Here is a 7,773-nt window from a genome sequence, read left to right on the forward strand (position 1 = left end):
GGGAGAGGGACATCAAGCTTGGGAAAGTAGAGGGGCAATGACGAAGAGAAAGATCCTCAAGAATGGGCTCAAAGCAGACCAATTGGTAAAGTGGATCACTCATCGAGCTCCTAACCACCAGGTCAGCAGTTCAAACCTCCCAGCTGCCACACAGGAGAAAGATGAGGTTGTGTATGCTTATAAAGATTGAAAGTCTTAGAAACCCAAAGGGGCAGTTCTACTCTATCCCATAGAGTGACCATGATTCAGAATGGACTCAAGAGCTGAGTCTGGTTTTGGGGTTTTCAATTATAAGTCAGAATCCACTCCATGGCCCTTGCTTTGTTATTTTGGGGTTGTTGTTCATTGTTGTTTATTAAAATCAAGTTAATGCCAAACCATGCCGACCTTGTGTGAACAGAAAAGCTTCACAGGATGTTCAAGGTTGTTACCTGTCAGGTGAAGATTTCTAGGCCTGTGGTCTGAGCTACTTCTGGACGGATTCCAACCAAGCTTTGGGATATTATGCTTTTTCACATGTAATCCACCCCCCATATAAATAACATATGTGCATAGGGAACAAATGCTCAAAGGGTTTGTGTGGTTGGAAAAACAAATATCATGCATGCATGATTTCTGTAGAAATATGGTACAATTCGAACACCTTACCATCTGTGCCACCCAGAGAAGATGAAGATGACTTTATCCATGCCAAAATCCAGGCACTCACTCCCTTGGAAGCTACGCTGGTTGGAGTCGACTGAAAGGCCAGACCATTGTCTAGTTACTTCAGTTTCTGCAGTGCTTCTACTTGGCCGATCAAGGAGATTGTTCTAAATCAGTTCTTTTTTTATCTCACCCTCTGTCTGAACCAAATACTTATTGTCAGGGGCTAAGAACCCTCTCGTGCACTTTGGACATGTTGTCAGGAGAGACCAGTACCTGGAGTAGTGTATCACGCTTGGTAAAATAGAAGGGCATCCCAAAAGAGGAAGGTCCTCAACAAGATGGATGGACACAGTGGCTGCAACAATGGGCTCAAACATAAGAACAATTGTGAGGCTGGGGCAGGACCAGGGAGGGTTTCATGCCATTGTGCATAAGGTCACTATGAGGCAGAACCAAGTCCATGGCACATAGCAACCCTAGGAACAAGTTTCCATCATAGTTGGTGTGTTAGGCTGGGTTGATTAGAGAAAAAAAATCCAGAGAAACTCTTCTACATATAAGAAGGTGAGGTAATTAGTTTATTGTGCCAACCTGGCTGATAATGTGCGGTTAATCGAAGGGTGGAGGGATAAATGGCTTGGTGAGCCTCGCTTTTCTAGTACTCAGATCTTTTGCTTTCTGACAGTCAGATGAGGGTGCAACTGCCTTAGCCAGCTCCCTGCTTCAGCTGGCAAGGCTCACTTCCTGAAAGACATCCCTGAGGAGAAGTAACATGGACTTACCCTGATGCAGCCCTGGGTGCTGGAGCACCCATGTGGAGACCCCTGCCGGTGCTGAGATGCTTACACATTCATTGACTTGGCTTTCCTCCTGTAGTCGACGTCATAGTGTGTGTGTTTTGTTAGATGGAGGAGGACTTTGTGTATTGGTGTCAGACATATGGGTTAATGTTGGACTTGTGGGCCTGGGCAGCACTGGGTTGGGATGTTTTCTTGATGTGCACTTAACTTATATCAAACTCTCTCTTACATATGAGTTTCTGTGGATTTGTTTCTCTAAAGTACCCAGACTAACACAGAAGGAGTGTTCTATCAAGAAGTTAATTGTATACAAGGAAAATATGCCAGCCCAGTCCAACTCTCTACAAGTCCAATACCAGTTCATAGCTCCAATTCTAGTCCACAAATCCCTCTTCAGATTCACGAAGCCATGTGCAATGATTCAGGAAGATCACAGGCCGGTGGGGTGCAGAGTCTATCGATCCCATGGTGGTAGACGCATCTTCAGGGCTTGTGCAGGTCTCAGCAAGGCTCCCTGCATGAAAGTGGAGGCAGAGAGGGAGGGAGGAGGTTCCTAGGACCCTCCTGATGAGGAGGTCATGCACACAAGGAGGAACCAGGAGGCTGTGACCTGATTGCCAGGCTGGACTCCACCCCTACACTTCAAGTTGATATGAAATTATACAACTACCGCAGTTCACACCTTCATTTCTCTTCTCCATCTGTGTGTTTTTCAGGAGAAGGGAAGTCTGCTCCCTCGCTCCTTCCACCAGCCTTCTTCTGGGCTCCCTGTCTGGCCAGTGGAGTTAAGAACTCATTGCTGATGAGATGGATGCAGAGAGCAGCAGTTAAGCACAGCTCTGAGGCAAGCGTGCAGAGAACAAGCCACTCCAACTTAACCAAGGACGCAGTGACGAATATCCCCGGGCTTGAATGGAGGGAAGTGGGAATGGGGAAACAAAATATCTCCTAAATGCCAAGTAATCTTGTTCACGCAGCAGAAGTAATTGAGAGCCATGATTAAGCTGTAGTGGTCAGCAAGTGCGCAAAAGGTTAAGGTCCACAATTTACAAGGTAATGGCTTAGCCAGGAAAAATCATTAGTGAGCGGCCTGGATGAATTGCAGTGGATGACTGGATTAAGAGAAAAATAGTCTGAAACAGAGCTTATCGAAAAACTCCTACTTTCAATGTAGCCTTGTATTTCATTTATAGGGAAAGCTTTTTCTGGGTAATAAAAGCTAAAATACAGCCTATTACTGAAAATTAGCCACTCAGCAAGTAATAGCTGTCTTTCCACACTTACTTAGACACACACCCAGGGACTCGTAGGAAATAAGCCGGTGTCCAGGACCAAACTGTGAAGGATTTAAATGTCTTTCTAGTATGGAAGTCATTAGAAGGTCCTAGATAAAGTGGAAGAAAACTATACAGTGAAACTAAAAATCATAAAAGAAGACCGGCCTTCCTGGTTGGTTAGAGCCTGGATCAATCCCTGTGATCATGGCCCCTAGTGACCATTCAAGTCTGGCAATAAACTCTCCAAAGTGCCTTCATGTTCAGTCCAACAATAGGCAAGTCTGTAAGGAGAACATTGTCACCTAACAGTCACTCACATGGTAGGACAGTCAACTCCTTGGGGGCAATGGGCAGCGTTTCCTCAAGGACAATACTCAGAAGGGCTAGGCAAACAGAATGAATAGAAACAGGACACACAGAAAAGAGATGGATTAAGTCATATGACCTTATAGAAATTGCAATCAAAGAGATGAGGAAATGTATACAGATTTTTTAAAAATGAAAAACAGATTTCTTCTGTAGACTTCCATTCAAACGCAGCAAAGAGATGTTGCTTTTGTTGTGTCAGAGTGAGATTTCCCATCCTCGACTGCCTAAACCAAAGCTGACGTAAGCACTGGCATTTTCAGTCATCTCCTATGCATGTGAAAGTTGGTAATGAATCAGGAAGACTGAAGAAGAATCGGTGCCTTTAAAGTGTGATGCTGATGAAGAATATTAAAAATACGATGGGCTGCAAGAAAGGACAAGCCAATCCGTCCTGGAAGACGTAGTCAGAGTGCTTCTTAAAGGCAAGGATGGCAAGACTTCCTCTTACATACTCTGGACATCTCAGGAGAGACTGGTCCCATTAAGCTTGGTAAAGTGGAGGGGCAGCAAAAAGACGAAGGCCCAGAACACGATAGATTGACACAGTTCCTATGACAATATGCTCAGGCACAGGATGGCACAGGCATTTTGTGACTGGAGCAGGAGCAGGATGGGACTTGTGTCCTTCTGTTGTGTATAGGGTAGCTATGGGACATGGCACCTAACAACAACAGTAATTTCTTACACCACTAGAATCAATTTCCTCAAACACCTCTGGAATACATGAGGATAAAGTAACAGATACCCTTGCAAACATTTTGCAGACCCCAGAGCACTTAATGGATGGGAGGCATTGGTATTATAAAGGCATTTTGTGTATTTTACTACTTAGTCTTATGATAGACTTTTAAAATGATCCCAGAATGGTTTGGAGGAAGCCTTTTGTGTGCTGAAATCACAGTGAAGACAATTCACCTGGGGGCCTTATTGAATGGCAGACTCTGATTCAGGAAGGTGTAGGGGTCATGTTATTTCTTGAATCAGCCCCAGTTGCAGCTGATACTCCTGGTCTGGGATCCCATCTTCAGTAATGGAGATTGAGTGAGCAGGTTTCAAGATGGGCCATTTAAAAGCATAAATAAAGGTTTTATTGGTCATTTTAGATGACAGACTGACATCATCCCGATTCTCTGCTCCATGAACCCAAGCCCCTACTGTGGCAGGAGCCAATAAGCCAAAGTGATGGGTCCTGGAAAGGATGTGGAGATCTGAGGACTAACAAGGCTACAGGAGCCAAACTCCTAAGAATAACTCCAGAATAGAAGAGGTCTCATCCAGGGTCCGAGGTGATCTTTGACCATCTCTGGAACTCCTGTCTGCTTCTTAATGGGTTACTCTGGTCTCTGTCTGGCCCTTACTGATCACAACAATCCTGTATTCTTCTGTTGCCATTGTCCTCTTGAGTTCTAGGATGGGGGTTGAGAGGAGAGATGGTCACAGCTACAGATCATCAAGCCTATGAGAAGGTCTCTGGGAGCCGTACCTGGCACTGGTTTGGGGGATACAACTCTTGCATAACTTTCCATGACCGCTTTCTCCCCCTAAAAAAGTAATCCTATGCTGGGGACAATCTGGATACGTAAGCACTGGATCCAGGTGTGTTTCTCCCTTCTGCCAACTTCTGCCAGGTATCTCTGACTCAGGGCCTGGGATTTCAGGAGGGTGAGCAGGCAAGATCCAGGCTCCCATGTCTGAGGAAGCTATTGAAATTGCATATTAGTCATCAAAGCCGAAGCTGTGATGAAAATGCAACCCTCCTCCTGGGCTGAAGCTGAACCCTAATTATTTGGGAGATTGGGGCTACCCAAACCTGGAGTTCCCATCGCCCCATGCACTCCCTCCTTATCATCTTCCTATTCATCTCGTCATTCCTCCAAAAAAAAACCCCAAAAAAACAGGATCTCGATGGCTCTGAGAAAAGATCTAAAAACCTCAAAAGAGGTCCAAGAGGCTCATTCTGGTTCTGGGACTCCACTTTTTGAAAACTGCCTATGACCCATTTGCACCAACAGGACGTCAGAACTTCACTGCCAGAGAGTAAAATGTCATACCATCCTGCTGGAAAGTCACTTTTTCCCCCATAAAGATTTATAGCCTCTGAAACCCCATGAAGCAATCCTATTCTGTCCTATGTGGTTGCTGTGTTGGAATCCACTTCACAGCTGATGGTTTCCTTTGGGCTATCTATCCATCCATCCACTAATCTATCTACTGGACACCTAGAGTAGAGTATGGCCACCGTGAAATTCTCTGATGTGCTTTTCTGGTTTTCTTCACAACAAAGCTCACTCATTCATCCTGCCCCACGGCCATCAAGTTGATTCTGTCCCATAATGCCCTTATGTCACAGGGGAGAACTGTCCTGGGCCATTGTTGATACTGTACATCTTTATGGGAGCAGAAAACCTCATCTTTCTCCTGCTGAGCAACTGGTGGTTTTGAATTGCTGACCTTGGGTTTGGAAGCTTCATGCTCAAGGCAACATGCCACCGGGATCCACCCTGACATTGCAGGGAATGACCGTTTGATTCCGTTGTCTTACACCCCTTGTTGTTGATGCTTGGGGCCAGCAAGTTGACTCCACTGCCTAACCACACTATGTTCAACAGAATGAAACTCTGTCTGGCCTTGTGCCATCTTCACAGTTGTTCCTGAGCCTGAGCCATGGTCGCACCAGCCATGTCAATCCGTCTTGTGAAAGTTCTTCTAATTCACTGTCCTTCTACTTTATCAAGTATGTGCTCCCTTTCCAGAGATTGGTCTCCATGTTAGTCTGGGTCCTTTGGAGAAAAAAATCGACAGAAGCTCATGTACAAGAGAGAGCTTTATATAAAGGTTAAGTGAGCATCAAGAAAACATCCCAACCCAGTGCTGCCCAAGCCCACAAGTCCAACTTTAGCCCATATGTCCCACACCAATCCACAACGTCCTCCTCCATCTCACAAAACACATGCAATGATAACTGCAGCATAAAAGCTGAGTCAGTAAACGTGTAAGCCTCTCAGCTCTGACAGGGTCTCCACACGGCTCCTCCAGCACCCAGGGCTGCATCGGGGTAGGTCCATGTGGCTTCTCCTCAGGGATGCCTTGCAGGAAGTGAGCCTTGCCAGCTAAAGTAGGGCACTGGCTTAAGGCAGCTACACCCTGGTCTGACCACCAAAAAGCAAGAGAACTGAGAACCAGAAAAGTGAGGCTCACCAAGCCATTTATCCCTCTACCTTTCAATTAACCCCACAGGTGTTTATCAGCCAGGTTGGCACAATAAACTAACTACCCCAGTCTCTCCTGAATACATGTTCAAAGTACATGAAGCAAAATCTTGCCATCCTCACTTCTAAGGAGCATTTTGGTTGTACTTTCTTCAAGACAGGTTTATTTGTATTTCTGACAGTTCTGTATACATTCGGTATTCTTACCCAACACCATAGTTCAAATGTTCCCATTCTTCTCTCACTTTCCTTGTGATATTATCCCACATCTCCTCTGAACTTCTGCCATTAATGTTCAATATGCCAGATTGCCTTTAAAATTTACGTGGGTCATATTTTGGTTCTTATGGACTTGTTTTGATTTTCTGTCGCTTCAACTTGAAATTGTAAATGAGCAATTAGTAATCTGTTACAATGTCAGTATCTTTTTTTTTTTAACTCTTCCATAGCCATCTTGGAAGTAGGTTCAGAATGCTCCTTAGAGGCAGGGATGGTAAGACTTTATCTTACATACTTTGGAATGCTGTCAGGAGAGATCTGTTTCTGGAGAAGGACATCATGCTTGGTAAAGTAGAGGGGCAGCATGAGAGAGGATGGCCCTGGATGAGATGGACTGACACAGTGGCTGCATCAATGAGCTCAAACAAAGGAACAAATGTGAGGATGGTTCAGGACCAGGCAGGCAGTGTTTCATTTTATTTTGCGTTGGGTTGCTAGGAGTTAGAACCAATTTTATGGCACCTCACAACAACTACTACCGCTTTACTGAACATATAATCCTTCTCCGTGGACTGGTCTCTCTTGACAACATCTCCTAAGTATGTGAGATGAGATCTTCTTATTCTTGCTTCTAAGAAGTATTCTTCTTCTGCACTCTTCCAAGAGAGATTTTTTTTTCATTCCTTTGGCAATCCATGATACTTTCAATATTCTTTTCCAGCACCTCAATTCAAACACATTGATTCTTCTTTGGTCTTTCTTACTCAATGTCCAACTTTCACATGCATATGAGGTGATTGAAATTACTGTGGCCTGGGTCAGGCCCAACTTAGTCCTTGAAATAGCATCCTTTCTTTTTCGACACTTTAAATAGGTCTTGTGCAGCAAACTTACTCAATTCAATGTGCTATTTGATCTCCTGACTGCTGCTTCCATGAGTGTTGATCATGGATCCCAGCAAGATGAAATCCATGACAACTCAATCTTTTTTTTTAAGACAATAAAAGAGCATACAACTCTTAATTGGTTCTTTTTTGTTGCTATTATTCTTTAAGTTTTGCTTTTCTGTTACTTGTTTTCTAAAAAATCATTTTATTGGAGGCTTTTATAACATGCCACACATCAATTATATCAAGCATATTAGTAAATATGTTGTCATCATCATTTACTCTCTATTTGAGCCCTTGGTATCAGCTCCTCTTTTTTCCCTCCCTCCCCCACCATCCCACCCTCCTGACCACTTGATGAATG

The 7,773-nt window shown here is 44.3% G+C and overlaps 1 pseudogene; it reads right to left on the reverse strand.

Moving 5' to 3' along the window:
* Nucleotides 1-4,318: 4,318 nt before the first annotated feature.
* LOC142439458 (HCLS1-associated protein X-1 pseudogene) lies at nt 4,319-5,050 on the reverse strand (annotated as a pseudogene).
* Between the last annotated feature and the right edge of the window lie 2,723 nt (nt 5,051-7,773).

The sequence above is a fragment of the Tenrec ecaudatus genome, chromosome 2 (genome assembly GCF_050624435.1).
Source record: "Tenrec ecaudatus isolate mTenEca1 chromosome 2, mTenEca1.hap1, whole genome shotgun sequence".
Taxonomy (NCBI): Eukaryota; Metazoa; Chordata; class Mammalia; order Afrosoricida; family Tenrecidae; genus Tenrec; species Tenrec ecaudatus.